The 23,785-nt window shown below is 42.6% G+C and overlaps 1 protein-coding gene across 6 annotated transcripts in view; it reads right to left on the reverse strand.

The window, feature by feature from the left end:
- The window catches only part of BACH2 (BTB domain and CNC homolog 2), a 329,505-nt gene that overhangs the window by 19,807 nt on the left and 285,913 nt on the right, over positions 1 to 23,785 (reverse strand). The window lies entirely within an intron of this gene.

Here is a 23,785-nt window from a genome sequence, read left to right on the forward strand (position 1 = left end):
TGTGTGTACATGCGCATGCACACACATGCACACACACAGAATGACTTAGACAATTAGAAATAAGTTGCCCAAGGCCAATTGTTTTTTTTAGATGGAACTGGGTTAAACTTGCTGGTGTTCAGGGCAGGCTTCCTTATCTTATACGCAAAATCACTCATCCTCTAGGTTCTTGCAAGCACTGCTGACCCCATAGGAAGGGGAGGCGGGTCTATGAATCATGGATACAAATCAAATGAAAGCCTCAATCCTGGGGTCCTTGCTGGAAGCTATAGTAGCAGTGATAAAAAAAAAATATCTGCTAGAGGAGAAAGCACAGAGCAAGACAACACGGCAAGCTTTGTAGCTGACTTCCACATGTTTTACACTCACTGCAGCTCACAGAGCCAGAACTCTCACGAGGACTTATATCCGTTGTTCAAGATTCAACTTGGACATCAACTCCTCTGGGAGCCCTCTGCAAACCTCTTAGAGAGATGAGTGACACCATCCTCTCAGCCCCCATAGCCACAGTGAGGAAATGTCCTGGATTATCCAGGGCAGCACTCATTTTATATTGCTGCATTCTTTCCATGAAGGGAAATTTCTTAGATACATAACTGAATGGGATTATTATTTCTTTTTTGAGGAAGATTAGCCTTGAGCTAACATCAGCTGCCAATCCTCCTCTTTTTGCTGAGGAAGACTGGCCCTGAGCTAACATCCGTGCCCATCTTCCTCCACTTTATATGTGGGACACCTACCACAGCATGGCTTGACAAGTGGTGCCATGTCCGTACCTGGGATCTGAACCTGCGAACCCTGGGCCACCGGAGCGGAACGTGCGCACTTAACCGCTGTTCCACTTGGTCGGCCCACTGAATGGGATTTTTATTGTTAAAATTTTTGAAGTACTTTAAATAAAATTCCAAACGAAAAAAAATTCCCTGTCAGATAATGAGTCTCGAGATATTCAGTTAAAAAAAACCCACCCACAACAAAAAACGTGACTGTTAGACCCACTTTACAGTTCTAGAAGGGCAATCATTGCCATTTCACTTTTATTATACTTCATTATGTCTGTTTCCACCATAAGATAGCAAGCTCCTTCAGATCAGGGATGGCTTCATTTCTCTTTGTAACCCTGCATCTAACTTAGTGTCTCTAACACCTGATAAAAGCTTGTATATTATCATAAATCTAACTGTGCCTCTAACATACAACTACAGTGTACAGAAGGTGACAACACAGTCTGTTTGGTGAGTGTTGTCTCAGATTATTTTTGGAGCAAGGCATTGTGTAAGCCAACAAACCAAATCAATCAACCAATCAAAGGTAGGCAAGAGTCCTTATTTGTCCTGTCCCCTAGTACCAGTACTGAAAAGGAGCTCACCTGACCTACACTTTTGTGTTCTACTAAGCTGAGACGGTAATAGATGCAGCAAAGGCAGTATCTACTATATCTGTTTTATGTACTTTCCTCCCAGGAACCTTTAAAAGGGAGTGTAAGGCAAGGAAGTGTGTAATTATAAGAAACCAAAGAAGGTGATGAGAATGTCACACAACCCACTTCTTCATTGTAACATGGCTCCATTACAAAGAGAGAAATGGCAGAATCAAGGCAGACCCGACCCCTCCATAAGTAAGCATCTTCCACTCCGCTCCTAGGCAATCTGCCAGTTGCTGAGTGGATGATACACATCTTGAATTTTGGCAGATGTGCTCACCATATGGGAAATGGGGGAAACTCACGCAATGTTATTTATGTCTTTTATACATTCTTCCTCATCCTTATCACCATTTCTTTTTAATTTTGATGCTGTTGGTCTCAATCACTCCCTATTCTGGCTGCTTGTTTTTTTTTTTTTTTTGCTAGAAAACCTTCTTCCTGAGCTAACATCTGTTGCCAATCTTCCTCTCTCTTTTTTGTTTCCTCCCCAAAGCCTCAGTACATAGTTGTATATTCCAGTTGTAGGTCCTTCCAGTTCTTCTATGTGAGCCACCACCACAGCATGGCTACTGACAGATGAGTGGTGTGGTTCTGTGCTCTGGAACCAAACCTGGGCTGCCAAAGGGGAGCGCACCGAACTTTAACCACTAGGCCATCAGGGCTGGCTCTGCTATGGCTGCTTTTAAAGAAAATTCCTAAGGAAGCCAGAAACCTCCAGGGATCAGTCATTAGATTACCCATTAAATCAGTCCTGGGTGTTGCCACTTGCCACATGGCTGGAAGCAGCTGGAAAAAGCGTCCCCACTCAGGCAAGAGCTGACGTGTAAATGTAAGAGTTGCACTGAGGATACCAACAAAGTCTCCACATCCCAAATCAGATCACCCATCCTTTTGGGCTTAGGAGACATGATGAACTTGAAATGACTGTCAAATGGTCATGAAAGAGTCATAAATAAAAATAGGGTTGTAAATTGTCATTCAAGCCCAAGGTCAGAGGAAACGGCGTCCTCATCATGAACTTTCACGAGTCCATAACTAGCTCTTCCTCCACATGTGTTTAAACCCTGCTTTGGCATATTCAGCTCTGCTCATTTCCTCAGCTTCTATGTGCAGGGCTTTGTCTAGTGAGTCAGAGTTATTACCACTCACCAAGCACCTCCTAGTGCCCAGCACTGTGCTAGCTGGCTCTCATAATGCCCTGCAAGGCAGGCACGACTGCCTCTACTGGGAGACAAGGAAACTGAGAAGCAGGGAAGTGAAGAAATTCGTCTAAGGTCATAGAGCTGGGATTCCAATCCAAGGGCTGTGAAGAATGGATAAGTACAAGACAGCTCTGTCCTCAAGAAACCTACAATTTAACCTTGTAGAAGAGGTATAAACAATGAAAAGGTAATTATTAAGCGACAGTGCAGGTCAATGACGGAAGAGCTGTTACAAGAGTGCATGGTTAGTGTCAACTGAGAACTCCAGGCAAGTTCAGGAGAGGAGACTGCTGGGGTCTGTGGGGACCCCTTGAACACTTGGAAGCACCTGGAGTGCAATGAATTCCCCTGTCTAGGTCTGCTCTGGGTCAAAGGCTGCTCTGTACAGTGGCTACCTCCTGAGCTGCTGCAGGTGTCCCTCCCAGGACCCCATCTCTGGTGCACTTCAGGCGTGTTCTAATAGCCCCAAATACACCAAACAGGAAGCAAGTGCCCATGACACCGCAGGCCAGTGTTCAAACAGGCAGAGGCTTCCTAAATACTGGTTTAGCCCCTATCTGGAGTAGCTTGCACTGTCTTTCCATTTTTAGGAGTCGTTTAAACTTACTCATTATGCTCAGAAAGCAAATATCTAGGTACTAACATGAAGCTGTATGTTTACGAAACTGTGACCAAAGTCTGCACTGTTATTTACTTTTTGTTTTTAACAAGTAACACTCTGATAATGGGAAAAAATAAGAGGGGATGGGAGGTGGAGAATCTCCCACAAAACTAATGACCCATAAAAATGTTATTTAAAAAGGTAATGATCATAAAGTTAAAGCGGAATGAAGTGACTAGAAATAGCAAACCAGTCCCAGCTCTCTGATGTTAATGGAGCTGCGTTTCACTGCCCTAAGGGAAGCAGACATATGTAGGCTAAAACCCACTGGTCAAGAATGGCCTAAAGGTATGACAAACAAATGCAAAATACAACATTGGGGACACCTGGGATAACAGTCTTGCATTTTGAATGAAATATTTGGGATGGATCATTCTGAAGAGTACTGTTTCATCATGCTTACATATGTAATGACCTGGTTCCATAAAGTGCAACACACACTGTGCTATTGATGAGACTCGATCACACACTGGGGGCAGAATGGAGGGTGCCAGTGGGGCTAAGACCTGGGAGAGGTCAAAAGTACTCCCTCTTGCTCTCTGGTTGCTCCAAAGGAGGCAATGACCTCATTCAGCCGTTGATACACACAAGAAAAGTGGCCCTGACCTTTAGGTTTCACGTCTACAAGAAATCAGGTCAGACTACCAAACTCGTGTGCCATGGTGTAAGTCCACATGCTAATAACGTGTTGAAAATTTGACCTACTGAAACTGTGACCCTTAACCCTTTGTTCCCTTGCGTTCTGATGTATTATCTCCATGCTGTTGACGAAGGGAAGATGAACTGATGAAAACTCAATGTGCAGAGGGCATGTTTGCGTGCTGTTCGCAGAGCTGGGAGCTTACTCTCTTGGGACATGCACAGTTTGCTGCTGGACAGAGCTTTTGGTAGGAAAGTTCTAACAGTTTCACTACTCTGGACTGTTACAGGGATCAGGCAGCTGGCCTTCAGGGTTTGGGAATGTTCTGAGACGTGGAGCAGCATTCTCTACTTAAGCCACGTGATTAAGGCCTCCTCAGTTGGTCCTGGCAGCATACGCACAAAGCTGGAGCACTGGGCACTTCTGTAGAAGGCTGATTAGATGAATTGGGAGATATGGTGACTACTCCCCAGGAGAGGGGTGGCAGACTTCTTTAAGGTCCCTTAATGATGGCCTTACCAAACATGGAACCTTTTACCTTCAGCAATACCCTGCATGCGTCCCTGATGAAGCTGGGTCTCTTATCCACTGCTGGAGCTGGGAAGATGAAGGTAACACAGCTATGCTGATGGGCTTTTTAAAACACTGAGGCCACTGAACCTCCCTCTGGGTGGTATCTGCACAGCAAGGCACTTGTCAAATAAAGAAAACAGCAATGGTGACAACTCGCTTGTCTTCCCACGCCCAAGTGGCACTGTGTCCCATTCCGGAGAATGAAGGCTGATTTACCTATGAGGCATCACTTCTCATCTTCATTTCTATAGTTAATATCCACTGTATCACACTTTTCTCTCCAAAGCAGCATGCCAAACAAACAAACTACATTCAGGATGTGTTTGCTAATTAATTAACTTCACTGTTTCAACAAAGCTTCTGGTCATTTTAGTATTAATTTTAGTTAAAGACAGAGCCAGAGAAACCAATCTTGTTTCTATTCCTAAAGTAGCAGTACAAAAACTAAATCAAGATTCAACTGGTTTATACATGTAAGTATGTAATTTCATATGGTGGGGTTTTTTTTTTGCTAAACAAAATCGTATCTGTGCTAGTGAATGTGGCTTAAAAGCACAAAGTTGTCTTTTCTCACCTGGGCAGGCTTGAATTGGGGTCTGCAGCCACAAAATAAAGTCCCTCTCCTATTTGTAAATCTGCCCCAAAGATTCTCTATCTGGTCCTTTAGTCACTTAGGATTTTTCATTTAATCATTCATTCATTCATTCACCAACCATGTACTGGCAATCACTGTGCACTGGGAGAGATCTGGGTACCACCTCTCTTGGATTCAAGTCCCAGCTCTCCTATGTGCCAACTGGGGAACTGGGCTGTTATTTAATCTTTCCATGCTTCAGTTTCTCCAGCTGTAAGACAGGGATACCGCCAGTGCTTGCCTTGTAGTAAAACCTTTGGAACAGGGTCTGGCATTGAGTAACAACTATTAGTATTCCTCTTATTACAAAAATGAATAATATATAGTCTCCTTCTCCAAGGAGCTAAGTGGGTGACCAGTGAGACAGATGTTCAACACAAATATCGACAACGTAATCTAAGCATGTAACAGGTATTAATTTGCAGGGTACTAAGGGAAGACCAAGCTGGGGGCAGTAACTGCTAAGGGCATCAGGGTAAGCGTTCCTAGAGGAGGGGACCTTTGCCTTGCGTGTTGAAGGCGGAGCTGAAGTTCATCAGAATAAGTCAAAGAAGGGCATGGCTTGCTCCCTCAGCTCCTTCAGGCTTTTTTTTTTTTTTTTTTTTACAGTCTATTTCCATTTATATAAAGGCTATAAACAGGCATCTATGAACAATTATGTCACTTAGGAATACATACATAGATGACAAAAACTACAAAAAGGTGACAATTACAAAATTCAGGATGGCGATTGCCTCTAGGGATGAGGGAGAGGGATGTGAATGGGGCGAGCACACAGGGCTCCTGAGGTCCTTCAGGCTTTTCCTCCAAGGCCCAGCCCAAGATTCTCAGTGAGGCCTTTCCTGGGCCTCTGTTCACAACTGCCCTCCTCCGCCTCAACACCAGCACTGGCTACATGATTTGCAGAGCTCAGTGCAAAGTGACAACGTGGGCCTCTTGTTCAGAGATGAAGAATTTCCAGACAATGACAACAGAATATTAAACCAAGTACGGGTCTGTAAGGGGCAATCTCCTCCACAGGTGCAGCTCCTGAGGCCTCAGCCCCTCCTCCATGCTCACAGGTCCCTTTAATCCCCTCCAGTCCTAGGAGTGGTAGCAGCCTCCTGAAGTCATTAATCACTGGGTTAATTCTTCCCCTTTCTGTTCCTCCAGTTTTCCAACACCTGTGTAACCAACTCCCTGTTTTCTATTCCCTCTGTTTGAAACACCTGGCATGGTTTCTGTTTCCCTGACTCAATCCTCATCCATTTTACAGACAAGGAAGTCAAAAAGGTGAAGCCCACAAAGGTGAAGGGATTTTCCCAAAGCCACATGGCTGGTCAGCCAGGGCTTCATTCAAATCGTCTGACTGCAGAGTTCAACTCTCATGCTCCTTTCCTACCTGTTGCTGTCTCTCTGGAGTGAACCAGAAGAAAAATGGCATTTCATATGGAAACAAATTATTGTTAAGTTTTACCACACTTTCTAAAATATTCAGTTTTATATAGCTCTATCCAAAGGAGTCTGGCCAACTGGAGGTGGTACTTCACTGTGGATGAAGGGTGAATCTCGCAGCTGGTTCGATCGTTATTTACATTATTCAGATTCAGTGCCTAGGTTTCTCTTGAAGAATGAAGATAATTGCTAAGTCCCTCTCTTGCCCAGTAAAACTTGGTAAATCCTAGGAAGCCCTTTTATCACATAGGAATTTGATAAATTAGCAGGCTCAGCTCAGCATCAATCCTTAGAATCTGGAAGACATCAAAGCAGAAATGCCTTTCTCGTGGGGAGCCCTGTGGCACCAAAGCTTTGTTCCAAATTAGAAAGGTAGCCTGATAAAGTTGATGTTTAGAGGGAATGTGTCCCCCGTCTGTGTCAATTGGTTCAGAATTATCAAGGGGCTAAACAACTAACATGGTCTCTTAGACATTTCTCTGGTTGTCTCAGGGTTGATGAGAAGAGAGAAGAGAAGAGAACATTCACTATCGTCTTTTCTGGGAAACGGCAACACCTTGCTCCTGTGGAACCTTGATTTCAATGAGGTGGTTTTACCCTCTCATCTCACCCACTTCATTTCCCAGGTGAGTGACAGGCAAAAGTTATATATGACACTAAAATAAGGTACTGTATTCATATTTACTCTAAAAGCATACAATGAAAACAGAAAATCTCCCTTCTGAAAGATTATATAATGAAGTTCTTGGGATATTTTTTAAAAATCCAATTTCAGTATAAGTGTAGATCCTAAAATAGCTATAAAATAGTAGTAACTTTTTACATTTTTCAGTGTAAAATGAAAGTGAAAAGCATCCCACTCATGGGTAATGAAGTAGTAAAATCTGCATCTAGGTTTATAGTTTCATTTGAAAAACCACCTCCAACAGAAAATTATTTTTAAAGAGAAGATTTTAAAAAAATTACCTAATTTCCATTTTAAATGACCCTCTCCCCATTCAGGAAACCAATGATCTTCCTAGACCAGAATTTTCTTGAGTCAAGGTTTGGTTTTACGTCCTCAGCCCCTCCAGTCATTTCAAACCAACCACCAACCACTTGATCTTCAAGTAGAAAACACAAAACAGTTTTTAAGGCTTCCAGTGATGAGAAGTTCAGTCTCTCATCACAGCCCTTGGTTCTTCATATCAAGCCAAAATTCTCATCTCTGAAACCTAACCAGCTACGAGCTCTCTACCCTCCTCAGTGCCCTCCCGTGAAGCATCCTGAGTTTGACTACATCCCCTGAGTAAACGTTCCAGTCATTGGTATGGAGGACAGAACTACCACTTCCCTCAGTTTAGGTCCTATTTTCTAGGAATGTTGATTAAGATTTATTTCATTGTCACTTATTACTTATGGTGCTGTCAATGAATATCTCTGAGACTTTTTTCAGCATGTGCTCCTGAAAAGCCATGTGTCCATCTTAATCTTCTAGAATTGATTTTTTGACCCAAGAGTAGATACTTGTATAGATATTCAGAAATCGCTCCTATTATACAAACCGCTCTTCAGTCAAATCGTTTAAGATCCACTTTCTTCCTTTTTTTTTGAAAACTATGTTGCCATTTTCTGATGGCATCTGATGGCATTCTGATGACTTCTGATGTTTTCCTGGGCTGCACAATTCCTCAACGATTTTGACCGTAAAGAGTTGTAGCATATCATGGCTAATTTTTTTCCTGTAGTTTGGGGGCTTCTATATGGGGTTTCCATTCCCTTCTCCAAGTTTTTCTCACTTTTCCATCTAACGGACATTCTCCTTTACACAGTATGAAGGTAACTAGGCTATGCGCCATCCTCAACACTAAATGGTCAGCCCCAAGGAGCAGCTGTCAATTTCTTCATCTTCTTGCTCTAAATGGAACCATAAATTTGTTTTCCTTGCCTGTGCCCTCTTTGAATGCTTTCCACTCATTTTGGGCTTGAGTTTTCTTAATACAGTTTTTGCAGTTCCATACACCTTTTCATGGTTATTCATGTTTTTCTACCACTAAAAAAAAAAAAAAAAGAAAACCTGAACTAAACAGCGACTTGCTGGCACAAATATCCTCCTTTGTTGAAAAAAGTCCTTATCTAAACTTTGTTTTGGCCATTCCTAGCTCTCCTGAGCCACCTGTCCCTGCATATGCATAATTTCGATCTTTTTCTTATCAAAAGCCCCCAAAACTACTTTCAATAGGTCTTGAACCCCAAACTATAAAACTCCTAGAAGAAAACAGGAGAAAAGCTCCACAATACCAGACTTGGCAATGATTTCTTGGATGTGGCAACAAAAGCAAAAATAGACAAACGGGACAGCATCAAACTTAAAAACTTTTGAGTATCAAAGGACACAACAGAGTGAAAAGGTAACTAATGGAATGAGAGAAAATATTTGCAAATCATGTATCTGATAAGGGGTTAACATCCAGAATATATAAAGAACTCCTACAACTCAATAATAAAAAAAGTCAAATAACCCAATTAAAAAATAGGAAAAGGGCTTGAATAGATATTTCTCCGAAGGAGATATACAATAACCAACAAGCACATGAAAAGATGCTCAACATCACTAACCATCAGAGAAATGCAAAGCAAAACCACAATGAGAAATCACCTCAAACCCACTAGGATGGCTACTATCAAAACACCCAGAAAATAACATATGTTGACAAGCATGTGGAAAAATTGGAAGCCTTATGCACTGTTGGTGTGATTGTAAAATGGGGTAACTGTTATGGAAAAAGAGTATGCACATTCCTCAAAAATTAAAAATAGAACTACCATATGATCCAGCAATCCCACTTCTGGGTATAGATTTGAAAGAATCAAAGCAAGATCTGGAAGAGATATTTGCACACCATGTTCATAGCAGCACTATTCACAATAGCCAAGAGGTAGAAGCAACCCAGGTGTCCATCGATGGATGAATGGATAAACAAAATATGATATATACATACAATGGAATACTGTGAAGCCCTAAAAAGGACAGAAATCTTGTCACGTGCTACAATATGGACAAACCTCGAGGTCATTATGCTAAGTGAAATAAGCCAGTCACAAAAAAGACAAATACTGTATGATTCCACTTAGATGAAGTATTTAAAGTAGCCAAATTCATAGATACAGAAAGTAGAATGTTGGTTTCCAGGGTTTGGGGGCAGGGGTAAAAGGAGAGTTTTATTCAATGGATATAGAGTTTCAGATTTGGAAGATGGAGATCTGTTTCATAACAATGTGAATATTTTAAAAGTAAGATGAATGTTTGATGGACATTAGTATAGTACACTTTTTCACGTTGGTTTTTTTTTCATCACAATAAAAAAGGTCATGAAATATTTCAGACTGTGAAAAATCTCCTCTTTGACTATCATGTTCTCTAAGACGGTATCTCTTTCTTCTAAGGATTCTCTCATGCGTAGTCTTATCAAATCCCTTTAATTAATCAGTATCAGAACCAAAATAGCAATTCTCTCGAACTGTTTATCCTCTTGAAGGTGAAACTGCCAATAAGGCAAATCAATAACCGCTCAGGTATTCCTCTCTTAGTTGAAGAGAATTCTGGTAGCTATTCATACAAGTGAAGTTCTGCATCATGCCTCTCCTTTACTCTAATTGCGTAAATGAGAATAGGAACAGGCCGACTATATAACCCATAATGAGCTTCTACAACAATGTCACTTTAGTTCTTCTCTCTCCTAAACTCCTCCTAGTACTCTTCAGAGGACCCCTGCCCTCATACTTCTGCACTTGCTTACAGAACTTCTGGATAAATTGTGCTGCTCACTTTTCTTCCCAGTGGTTACATTTTTTATTTGAATGCAGAATTCTTTTTTATAGTCATATTTCAATATGATGTCCTTTTGCTCATTAGATTACTTGAGTTACCTAAGAAATTCTATTTATCACCCTGGCAATAATCTCCAATTCAATTTTTCAATTATTCCTGCTTCAGTCATTGATGGATCGCCATTGAAGACTCTAAGTATTGCTTCCGTCTTCCCCTTCTCTTTGGTTTATCCAACAATTCACCACATACTTTACACTTTCATGTCAGCGTCAAACCTCCTTGCTTCTGCAATAATTGGTATCATGAGTTTAGCAGGATATTTATCTCCCTCCTGGTCCTACCACTTTCAGCTTAAAGTATGAGCTTTGTGGACTGTAGGTTCTCAATCACTATTAGTTGAAGTGAATCGAGCTAACCCTAGTAATGCCCGCCAAGGCAAGCAGACAATTTGAATTGTTTCACATGACAATCAATCACATATCTAAAGACACCTGTCGCACCCAGTTAGGGAATTTTTTTTCTACAAGAACTGAAGTCATATTTTCCATCTGAAATCAAAACTGAAGAACTGACAGATCACACGTCTCTTATGAAAAATGTTGTTTTCTTCTTGACCTCTGGAAGCAAGTGGGTTTACACTTCACTAATACTGCAGTAACCGTGACGACCCAGTGCCACCAAGGGAGGTAATCTGACCCTGACAACTTGAGCAACTCTGCTGCCATTTTTCCTTTTAGTAGCAAAACTGGAATAAATAGGGACATGCTAAAGAAATAGATAATACACTTCAAGGGCTTTTGAAACACAAACACTAAAAATTCTAAAAAGATGTGCAACGTCTTCTCAAGCAGAGCCCTTTCCTTTGCGATGGAAGTGGGTGTTACTGTGGCTTACAGAAGGAACAAGGCTACAGATTTTGCCTTCTGGGCATGGTTTATACAAGAGTAATAATAGTATTTCTACAGTCTTTAGTTTCCTTCATCTAAGTCCTTTACTAACCACTATATAACCGAAGCCGAGACATGCTGACTGGTTACCCAAGGCTGTACAGTAAGTTGGGATAAATGCATATATGGAAACCAGATTTTTGCCAAAGGGATTGTACACTTCTGATTTCTCCTGTTTCCACAATGGGCTCTGCCAATGGGGAAGAGTTAATGCTGATGCAATGCAGGCACCATCTGTGCTCTGTGATGATTTAAACGGTGGCCATCAGCACAAAACCCACATATGTGAATTGGGCAATGGCTGCCTTGGAGCCACAGGACTAGCAGACAGAATGTACAGCTCTGTAGCAATCAGGGCTGCAGAAATCATTACGACACAATACCCATGCTCCTGGACTGGAGCGTCAAGTCAGGTTTGTCACTCAGCCACTTTCCCTCCCCTCCCCCAAGTTAGAATCTTTTCTATATGTGATTCCTGTCATCAAGGGAGGCAATGAAGAGGGAGCTGAGCCATCCATCAGCATGGCCACGGCTGCCATTTTGGCCTGGATCTGTTGGGCTCTTGCCCAGCAGTCTTCCACAGCCTTTCCTGGGACACCAGGGCTCCAGGCTTGCAAATGACATCAACAGGGACTGGGAGAAAGCCTTTGCTGAGAAGAGCAGTGTGTCCAGGACTTTAGACTGCTGGGGCATGGAAGCAGGGTCCTGTTTTTGACAGTGGTGTCACCTCTGGCAGCATTGCTGCTGAAGCAGGTGAGGCAGAAATTTCCAACAATGGCTGGTTGCTGTGTCCAGTTTCTGGTGGGCTGAAACACACTTTTCATGCTAACTCAGGGGATGGTGAGAAAAGGAAATAAGTCACAGATGCATGCAGAATGTACCTTGGGGGCTGTTTGGGGCCATCTATTTTGAATGAGGCTTGGAACTGTTACGAAAGACCTCTTTACTTACAGCTCCTAATGAGGAAAACACCTTTCTACTATAAAGAAAGATATCCAAACATCCCGAAAAGAACTTTTGGTTTTTGACAAATACCACATCTCAAGAACACCAGGTGTTCTTGTTCTGGCTGAATCAAACTATTTCTGAGCATACCTTTAAGGATGAAAGTTAAGGCATCTACAATACCCAGGGGTGTTCCAGTACTTTGGTGGAATTTTAGTCACTGAAGCTGGAAATCAGAAACCTAACAAACCATAATGGAAAACAAGCCCTCCAGTTTCCATGCACTATCCTAGCAGGAAATATCTGGCTCATGGGAGGGAAAGTCTGTAGAGCCCATCCACAGCAGATTACCAGCAGCTTCCCAGAGCGTAGCTTTGAAAACCTCAACTAAACTAGCAGGTGTCTGGACATCATCATCATCTCTTTCTTTAACAAGTGTTGGAGGCCAGGGCTTGCGAATCTCTAGGTAGAGTCATCGTCGTGTAAAAATACTGAGATTCAAAGCAAAAGAGAAAACTAATACTACTTTTACACCCCACTTCTCTGCTCGTGACCTCTCCTCTCTGTTGATCCCATCTCTCCACTCCCTGAACCTGCACGATCTCTCCAGATCGTTGATCACAGGGCGGGAGGCTGGAGAGTCTCTGGGGGAATGATCCTGACATGGACTATATTTCAAGGAGCTTTAGAGAACAAACTGAATTCTCTTCTGTCTGACCTTCCAGATTTCCCCCAGATCAACTCCCTTCTCAGTCTCATCTCCAGTTACCCTCTTGAGCCAGACTTCCAGCCTTTCCCTTGTCTTCCAGCACTTGTTCAAGCTGTGCTCACTGCCTGGATACATTCTTCACTTTGCTTCACCAATTCCAGCTGTACCTGTGACAGCTGTGGAGACAGGGGATGGGCTGTCCATCAATATGGAAGGCAAGGGCCAGGGGAAACTCTTGCAAAAGAGGTGGCAATTAAACTGGACCACACCCCTAGCCTGGACAATAGCTGCTGCTTATAAACAACCAGTCCTGACATTTAATCATGGGAGTGCTGTTCTGCATTGTTATATGAGTGTTCCATTGTGCCTGTCTTGATCAGAAATTCCTGAAAGTCAGGGACCAAGTCTTACCCTTTTCATGTGTCATCTACTTATATTCTAATAAAATTTGCTAAACACCTGCATTGTGAAGAGGAATTTGTTTTTGCTTTGAGAAGGTGATAACGTGATACATTTAAAAAGAATTAACAAAAGGTCACATTTTCATGTCAACCAGATGATATAGTATTCAAAAAAGGTTAAATGATAGGAACTTATTAGGTCATAGAGGAGTACTGGGGCCATGAGTATTTGTGTGTACGTCCTAGGTATCTTGCATGAACAAGATGCTACGAAATAACAGAATCCAATCCAAAAATATTTACTTGAGAATTTTCTGTGTTGGGTGCTGAGGTGAACTTGAAAGAAACAGAAAATAGAGCTTTACCCTGGAGGAACTCACAACGTATTATCCACTGTTGGAGAGTAATTACATGTAAACTATACATCATTGAGACTCCTGGTGCCACGTAAGATGAGCAATGAGGGATGAGCGTGGGCTGTCTAACAGCACCAAGCTTGAACGGGAGGCACTGGAAGACAGGAGAGCACAAAACTCATGCAAGTCAACCTTTGCCCTCCAAATATGTGATCCTGTCCAAAACAGCCTCATGGCTTTGTAGGAAAGGATCTTCCATAAGCACCCACCTAGAATTTAACACCCTTCTCTACCTGAGAGAAACCAGTACCCTCTGCCCACCTAAATGAAATGTCAAATGTACCTCATAAAAGGGAACACTATGATAGAAAAAGAAACAACTCATTGGGAAGAGGCTGACAGTGCAGGGAAAGCAAGCCATAGAGCCAAACAGATGGGGCTTCAGGGGAGGACACAGACGCCATTGCTGCAGGAGCTGCAGCACTGAGACAAGACTGTAAGCTGGTTTGAAACTGAAGGCTGGTGGAGCTCAGTGGGTGAGCAAAACTGGTTCCTTGTTAGCCTGCTAAGGGAGAATAACAGAGTTTTAGATCCAGGGTGTGGGGGGCTCTTCTAGATCAGCTTGAGAAAAAGCAAAATCCAAATCCTCTTGAGCCAGCCCTGATGGCCTAGCAGTTAAAGTTTGGTGTGCTCTGCTTTGGGGGCCCAGATTCACTTCCTGGGCACAGAATCACACCACTCGTCTGTCAGTAGCCATGCTGTGGCAGCGGCTCACACAGAAGAACTAGAAGGACTTAAATTAGCATATACAACTATATAGTGGGGCTTTGGGGAAGGAAAAAAAGACAAAGATTGGCAACAGATGTTAGCTCACAGTGAATCTTTCCCAGCCAAAAAGAAATCCTCTTTTACACTAAAGTAGGAAAAAATGACATACTTAGCAGGGAAGATATTTCAGAAAGTCATATGGGAAAAAAAGAATATAAGGTAAACATGTAAAATCATGAAATATCCAAGAAGCAACTACAACCAGAGAAAGAAAGTGTGCAGGACCAAAGACAGCTCCAGGGGACGCTGGGAGCCAAGGAGGCCATGAGAAGTCCCATCTCCCTCTTGAGGGAGTGTCGTCCTGCCAGCCCTGTGGGGGGCTGTGCACTGCCCTGTTCCCAGCCTTGCGCCCCTGAAGCGAAGCACCACCCCAGCCATCTGCGAAGACCATTCTACATCCTTACTCTTGGTGGGAAGAGAACATGGTGTGCTCCTCACCACAGCCACAGAGCAAGATACCAGAACACTCTATCTGGCATATGGAAGGCAGAGAATGTCAGAGGGGTTTTTATTGCACCTGACCAGATAATTAGGTAATTAGAACTGTTAACAGATAGGGCACATCCTATGTGCATCTGTACATCTCCAGGGAGGCATATTTTCAAAAAAGTACTATCATTGCTTTTTATTATAAAGTTTTTTCTGGAGAGCATTTCATTTCTGCCAAAGGATGCCAGGCACGTTTCTTTTCTGCGCCAGTATGGCCCTTTGCCGCTCAGTCAAGCTGGACTGTAAACAATGAAGGAGAGCCTGTTTCTGGTCCCCCGGGATCTCCCAACCAGCCCTGTAGTGCTGGCTGGCTTCTTTGTTCCACGCCAGGCCCCTACCTGGGGGCACACAATTCTTAGACCACGGTCTCGCTGAAGGCCAGAGAAGACCAGGAGAGGGAGCACAAGAACACAAGATACTTCTGTATTTGGGTTGCAGGGCAAGTCACAGAAAGAGAGCAAGGCAAGGAGAAGCAAACCGCCTCAGAAAATACACATGGAATCTGAATGGTGTGCTTTTTAGGAGGAAAAAAGGCAATTTGGAACCTATTGTTTGTTTATCAGATTGAAGAAATTTTTAGCTGATTATATTGAATGCAGACCTAAAAGGCTATTTTATTTGTTACTAGTTTGTCCTGGATGATCACGTTACTTTACAAACTGCTAAATCTGCTAGTGATTACTAGCCCTTGATAGCTAATCATCCTCCCTTAGTCATTTCAGTTCCCCTTTGTCACACAGTGATACGGGAGCATTTACGTCAAAATGGCAACTGTGCAGCCTCACGTAGAGACCAGTGGATCTGACTTACAATACAGTACTTAGCTGGGTTAGGTCTGTAGGCTGAGGAGTCAGTGTCACCCAGTACGAGGCCATGAGACCAGGCCTTCTCCCCCATAGGGATTCACTATATGGGATGTTGCTGGTGACCACCTTTGCAACATAGGGTACAGATCACTCTATTCCTTACAAATGCATACTGACCACCTCCCATGGTTCCATAGAGTCTTAGGTGCTGAGGGGATAAAACAATGCATAAGGAAGAAAAGGTGCCTGGTCTGAGAGGTTCTAGGCAGATGGGACAGAGACAAGTCAACACGTAATTACAACACAGCATGGTGAGCACTGTAGTGGGAGCAGTACAGTGCTGGCAGAAGGGCATCTAACAATGAGGAAGCGACAGATAAGCTGAAGCCTGAGTGAGGATTTGCCAGGCACTGGGTGGGAACTGAGTAAAGGAATGTGTGCAAAGACACATGAGAGAACCAAGCAGTGTGGGGTGGCAGGAGTAGAGCTGTGGTGGGGCATTGGGTGGCCTCAGGGGACACTAGAGAGGTGAGCAGGGGGGCAGGCAGTGTTCTATGTCACACTGAGGAGGCTGGCCGGCAATGGAGAGCCACTGGAGTCTGTCAGGCAGGAGAGTACCGGGGAGATTGCTCTAGCCACATTCGGGGAACACCCTGGGCAGGGGGCACGCTGGTCACAGAAGTCCAGGCAAGCGCCAACTGTGGCCTGAATGCAGGCAGTGGCAGTGGAAGGGAGATGAAGACAGATTAGATAGACTGTTAGGAGGAAGAGCTGGTGATGAGTGAGAGCACAGGTCAATTCAAGACCGAGAACAATTTAAAAAGCGTCATGCTGTTCCTAACTAACTAATCAAAGCCATCACTCGGATACCACATTGGGGAAAATAAGATTCCAATTGGAAGCCATGTGAGACACTTTAGCCCGTGATTGTTACAATAGGAATCATGGAAAGGTGCACAGGAGTAACCAGGGTAGTTTAGAATTCAGTCATAAATTACTGAGGAGGATATGGCTCAGAATTCTGTAGCCTAGAGCTTTCTTTCAGGGAAGACAACCATTGACAGTAGTCCGTTGTTTTAGCTACTGCATGATGTAGGATTTTTAAATACAGTAAATTTGACCAATAAGTCATTCTGGTCTGGCAGTGAGAAAGAGGTGAAAGTCCTTACAGAATGTGAGGAGTTCTTTTTTTCTTTTTTTTTAAGTAAAGATGAATGGAATAAAGATAAACTAGTATAATATGAGATGACTTGTTGAAAATAGCTATGGACAGACATGGGGAAAAGACAGGGGAAAGACAACCTTCCGCCCAGGCCCTGTTCTTGGATTTTGATGATAATTGTGGAGCAACTGACCAGTTCTGTGGCCAGGGTCTCTACTTAGGCCTCTAGAAGTTTCTTCCATCACTACTTGAGTGGACTTTAAACTTCAAAATGGACTTTCTGACTGTGACTCTCCTGCCTCCCTCTTTTTTTTGGAGGGATTCATTGGCTTTATCGTCAGGAAGGACTCCATGAGCTCCAGGTCCCAACTCCAAGGCTGGCTTAAGGCCCTGTGTGCTGGGGGCACCATGCTCAGACGTGGACTTGTAGAGAATGAAGGTGCAGGAGGTAGAGATCCTGGCGCTGTGCTCACGTGAGCCAGCCCCCGGGTGCAGAGAGCACTGAGGGGAGAGTCATGAGTCTAGGTGGTTGTTCCAACCTTGCCTCTCATTTGCTGTGCAGTCTTGGATTTGCCATTTCATTCATGAAATAATCTCTCACTCCTACCATGTCCCAGGAATATAGAGATATAGAGGCCATGGTCCTGACACATGGGGCTGCTCAGATGGAGAAGGGTATTTTCCAGGCTGAAGAAACTTAAGCACAGACTTGAAGGCTTGGTGACACAGCAGCAGTTCAGGCCTTGTCCAGGAAACACAGGGCCTGGACACGTCAGTTGGAGGATAGATTGTAAAGGGCCTAGTAAGCCCTTCTAAAGAGCTCGGGCCTCTTCTTTCTTTCTTTTTTTTTTAGATTTTATTTTTTTCCTTTTTCTCCCCAAAGACCGCCGGTACATAGTTGTATATTCTTCGTTGTGGGTCCTTCTAGTTGTGGCACATGGGATGCTGCTTCAGTGTGGCTTGATGAGCAGTGCCATGTCCGCGCCCAGGATTCGAACTGACGAAATACTGGGCCGCCTGCAGCGGAGCGTGCGAACTTAACGACTTGACCACGGGGCTGGCCCCTCTTTCTTTTTTTTTGAGGAAGATTAGCCCTGAGCTAACTCCTGCCATTCCTCCTCTTTTTGCTGAGGAAGCCTGGCCCTGAGCTAACATCCGTGCCCATCTTCCTCTACTTTATATGTGGGGCGCCTACCACAGCATGGCTTGCCAAGCAGTGCCATGTCCGCACCTGGAATCTGAACTGGTGAACCCTGGGTCACCAAAGCAGAAGGTGCGAACTTAACTGTTGCGCCACCGGGCTGGCCCCTTTTTTTTTTTCATATAATTTTTTTCAATTATTTTATTGAAGTCATAATGGTTTATAACTGTGTAATTTCAGGTATACATTATTATTTATCAGTTTCTGTATAGACTGCATTGTGCTCATCACCAATAGTCTAATTTTTATCTGTCACCATATATATGTGCCCCTTTATCCCTTTCGCCCACCTCCCAGGCCCCTCTGCCTCCCTCTTATAAAAACTCTTATGATTACACCAGACCCAACTGGATAATCCAGGATAATCTCCCCATCTCAAGATCCTTACTTAATCACATCTGCAAAGTCCCTTGTGCCATGTAGGGTCACATATTCACAGGTTTTGGGGGATGAGGATGTGGACAGCTTTGGGGGCCCATTATTCTGCCTACCACACTGGGTTATTATAAAATCTAAACAGCTGGCTTCTTAGACACGTCCTATACCTTCAGTGCCTCAAAATTAAGGTTCCAGACAAAGGCAAGTCCTTATGTAAGTCAAGCTGACCTAGATATTAAGGCCTTTATGTGATCAAGTGGCATGAATTGAGAAGTCATCAATGGGTGAAGTGAAAAAAAAGGATGAAAATTTATTTTAAGATTTCAGGTATTTTCTCTTTGCAATCATTTTACATTTCAATTTCTTCAGCCTCTTTTTCATTATTTCTTGTGTAAAGGCAAATTTCTAGTGCTGGGTTTATGTGACTTCTGTCTTTGTTCATGACTTTGAACAAGAGCTGGAGATGTTTGCTGTCTCCAAATCTACAGCTGACTGGTTTGTGACCCTGGGCCTCATTTTCCCATCTGTTAAAACACAGACATGTGCATCTTTAATGAGTGTCACTATTGTCATCTCTGAAGCAAGGGGCGAAGAACATGGGCTCTGGAGTCAGGCTGCCCGGACTTAGATCCTGGCTCCTCTAATTAGGAGCTGACCTTTGGGCAAGTTGATTAACCCCTTCTGCCTCAGTTTCCTCATTTGGCCTATGGAAACGAGAAGAGTAGCAATCCGATAGCATCAATCAGTTAAACATGTAAAGCGCTTGCAGCACTGCCTGGCACACAGTGAATGCTCAATACAGCTTATTTTTTATCCTCATCATCACTGTATGAGACACAAGGGCTATACAAAAGATAAAATATAGCCCTTTTCCTTAGTGCTGGGTCAGATGATTTTTAAGCCCAAGGTTTTATGATTTCCAATATATCACAGAAGAAAAAACTCCCCTGATATTCTCCCTTCCCATGCATCGTGCTGCGTTAGCAAGATCTTATAATATTTCTCCTTGCTGCCAATTAAGGGCACTAAGTCAAAGCTGATATGTAAAAATTACTGTCCCATTATCACCTGCTGGCCCTGCTAATCAATCTTAGCTTAATGAAGCATATGTATCTTTTTAGTAGAACGGGAACAACCCAAACTAGAGGCTTGTGGGCTCCAGCTTGTTGACAACAGCACCTGAAGAAGGCTCACCGCATAACTGCATGCCCATAAATACAGATGCTATAATCTTCCTGGATCAAAGAGCATTTTCAAAAAGTAAGCACATATACTTCTGTACTCGTGGGAGCTTTTAAAGCAGTTTCTACAAGGTCCAACAAGTCAGTTTTGAGAGTAGGCCTTCAAATAGCTCTTTTCCACTTGAAATCTGGAGTGTGCAAAGTGGAGTGGATGTATGTTTTACTGAAAGAGTCAGCAAGAGGAAATAGAGTACACTCCCAGCTGTCGCGAGCCAGGAGGAGTTCATACAGTGAATTTTAAATCAGACTCAAAATCGGCCTGTGTTATCCATTGAAAAAAATTCCATTGATTTTGGTCTTCCTGATGATGTTTTCTGGGTGAGGTAGACCCTAGACTGACAGCCAAGCAAAGCTTCAGACGCAGATTTCTCTACTTTCAAAAGAGCCTGAAGAGGAAGAAATTGCTAATAGACTATAGGAACAAAAATGAATGTTACATTTCTACTTGCTAGCAACTATCTTGGTATTAAACTTGACTGATTTCGTTCTGTCCTGTTGGCTGAAATTCTTCCACCTTATTTTTACCTCTTTACATAGACTTCAGCAACTTCATTCTTCCCCCTTTTTTCTCTTCTGTTCAAACACCTCTATAAAACACAATATTCCATTAAAAAAACCCAACTCTCTAAGTCCATCCATCTTCTTTTGTTCCTCCAATACTAAAATCTTTGTTATTTTGCTCAAATTATTTTCATATTCACCTAGCACACAATAGGTGCTCAATAAAGTGGACTTCTTCCTTCTTTCTCTGCTTGGCCCCTATCTGGTAATGCATTTCTTCCTTTAGTCTTTGGTTGACAAATCACTTGCTAAATAATTGGCTCTGAGAGCCATCTCCAGACTCTGCTTCATTTATTGGGAAGCACAGCCCAAACTGAGATCGCTCTAGTAAGATATTTTGGAAATGAAAAAGTTTCAGAGAAAAACAAAGTCCCACTTATCAAAAATGAAGTGCTTTTGTTCTCATTTCAGATCTCGTGGCAGAAGGGAAATATCGGCTTTCAGAGGTCCCAGTGAAATGTTTGACAAGATTGGTGAAATGTTTTTCTTGATTTCGGCTGCTTGTTTCATAATATGGTCGATGTGTTTCACGAACGAAACAAGGTCAATTCAACGGATCAAACACAGTTTCAACCACAGACATATATACACATCAATGCTCACACTCTCCCAGTGATAACAAGGCTGAATCTAATTTAGACCCACAAGAGCTAGGAAATTAAGAGTTAATACTTAAATCTCATCCTTAATTCATCCTGTCATGCCTGAGTATCACTTCTCCTACAGCAAGCAAGATCACCCACTGTTCTGAGGCCACTAGACGGAGGATGAAATTGGCTATAACATTACTGTGTCACAACGGAGGGAATTAGCGAAAGCCCGGAGAACAAGCTTGGGGGCTCTTTGTGTGTGAGAGTGGGAAGCAGGACAGGAGGGAAAGAAAGGAAGACAAACTAAAAAGAGTAAGAATGCAGGCACAGCAGCCGCAGGCAAGCTCCTGCCTGCCTCCCATCCCATGCCTACCGAGGGCGTCTTTAAGGAGGGCACCGGCTGCTGCTCTCCTTCCAGTAGCCTAGGCTGTTAGCAGTCTCGACTCCTCAACAAACTTGAAAGAATCAAAGATCACAAAGATCACAGCTGATCAGATGCTATGGTCTTACACGTTCTCACGCAGTTGTACACGTGGGCAGGACAAGGGGGCTTCTCTTCTGCTCAGCTGAAGCACCCCCTGGTTTGCTTATTTTAGGGATGGTTTTAATTACTGCTCAATCAACAGCGTTTTGGATCATATACCCACTGAAATGAAACAATCACACTTTCTTTCTTTCTCATGAATCACTGTTTTCATGTTTAACCTAATCCAGTAGGAAGTCATGTCTTTAATCCCATGTGACTTTCACAAATTTAAGGAGGGAATCACCTCCCTCTTCTTACGCCTGCTTGGTTCTGGAGCAGGTAAAGTCACAGACGAAAGGGCAAAAAGCAAATTTACTGCCTTGCCTCCCTTATTTACTACTTCACTAGAAGGAGGTCTGTTCTCTATTTGTAAATGCCTTTTTCTTCAAGGATTCCACATCGTATGACTAGGTCCTGCCAATAAGAAATTTTCTCAAGTTGTCATTTGTCTATAAACTTTTAATGTTACTATTTTTTCATTTTTGCAATTTGGAAAATTTTACTATGCAGTGCGGAATTACTACCTTGATGCCTCTGCTAATATGTACAGTGAACTTCCTCCTTATCCTGTTGAAAGGACACCTCTCAAAGAGAAGAATGACATTACAAAATAAGGGCCCTTCTTGGGTTTACTCAGAAAATAAATACATACATTCATTATTAGGACAAATTCATGAAAAAAATACCTATTTGAACCTAAAACATGTGCAGAAGGTTAGCCATTCTCTTAATCCTAAATTCCGCTATTATATTTACATCACAGATGTTCTGTGCTGATAGAAAAGTCTGAGCTATTTGGATTTGCCAGCTTGGATTAATAACTACCCATCTTGAATCATTAATGATGCTGGTTCCAGTTCAGTGATTGAAAAGGGTAAAAAAAATTTCATTTTATTTGGCTTTGCAATGCATTTCTTTCTGGGAAAAAGTCCTTTTGAAAGGGAGAATACTAAAAACGGTGTAATAAGCACTAGAGAAGAAAAGAAATTCATTTTAAAGCAGTGTACCATGTACAAATGCTGTCTTACAAATAGGATTATTTAATTTAAACCTTAGATCTGTCAAGCTCCATTACTTCAAATAGAGTCTGTCGCTTCTTGAGTTCATTATATATCGAGATTATATTATAATTTATGTTAGGTTAAGTCATTGCTGAGATACCAGGCAGTTGAAAAAAAATTACACAGCAGTGTCAGTAAATAGAGCAAAGTCATTGCAGTGTTCAGAAAGGCAAAAAGTCATCTTGCTAAATGAGGATCCAAGCTGTCCTGTACCAAGACTGTTACTAATAAATAAAAGGCCTCTGGGAAAAGTGCTGAGCGTACGCTGGATCTATTTTCAGCTTGCATCAGCAGCTGCTGCCCCTGGGATCACATCTTTACGCATACTCTCCACCATATGTAATCACTCCAGTGCTGCAACCAGTAAGATAATGAAAGAGCATGGCATAAATCTATACTTGAGTGGAATGCTAAATGAGAAAAATAATACAAAAAGGGGGGAAATAAACCGCATTTTCAAGTCATTAGGAAGAAAGACTTTGACATATGAAGTGTTGCAACCATTAATAGCACTTATCATATAGAGTGGAGACAAAGAGACAAATTAATCAAACTGACAGAACTGGGACATTTTATGCTAATGCAGGCTCCTGGGTTTTCGTCTGTATTCCTCTGTGTCTGGAAAACTGATACCATTACAGAGCAGGAAATTGCATGAATAACATGCAACAGATCATAAAAATTCACACACCAACTGCAGAAACACTGCCAAAAGCTCTGTAGAAACAAGGATGGAGACCTCAACAGAGAGACTACCAGCAAGTAATGAATGCAAATAAGTCCAGGAATATCTCCCATTCATGCATCGTAATTAACTATAGGCGTCTTGCTCATAATTATGGTGGCGACACTGAAGCCTAGAGCGCGAACTCTGCAGCCAGCCAGAGAGGCTGCCCAGGCCCTCATTCAAGGCTGTTTGCTACCAGCTGGGGAGAGTGCCACTCTAACCTAAATTTACCGGCCAGGTCGTGTTAACTTAAACTGCAAAATAAACATAAAAACGTTAACTTAAGACATTATAAGGGAGGGGGGAGGGAGAGAAATAAATTGATAATGCAAAGAAAAAATAGGCAAAAACTTTCATGTGTGTTTGTGCAAGTGGTGGCAAGAAAGAGAATCTGACACTGAAGGTATTTTTATAAAACACATGCTGTTCCTGACTTATAAACAGCTCTCACTTTATGAATAAGCTGGACTTAAAAG

This window comes from Equus caballus, chromosome 10, assembly GCF_041296265.1.
Source record: "Equus caballus isolate H_3958 breed thoroughbred chromosome 10, TB-T2T, whole genome shotgun sequence".
NCBI classification, from domain to species: Eukaryota; Metazoa; Chordata; class Mammalia; order Perissodactyla; family Equidae; genus Equus; species Equus caballus.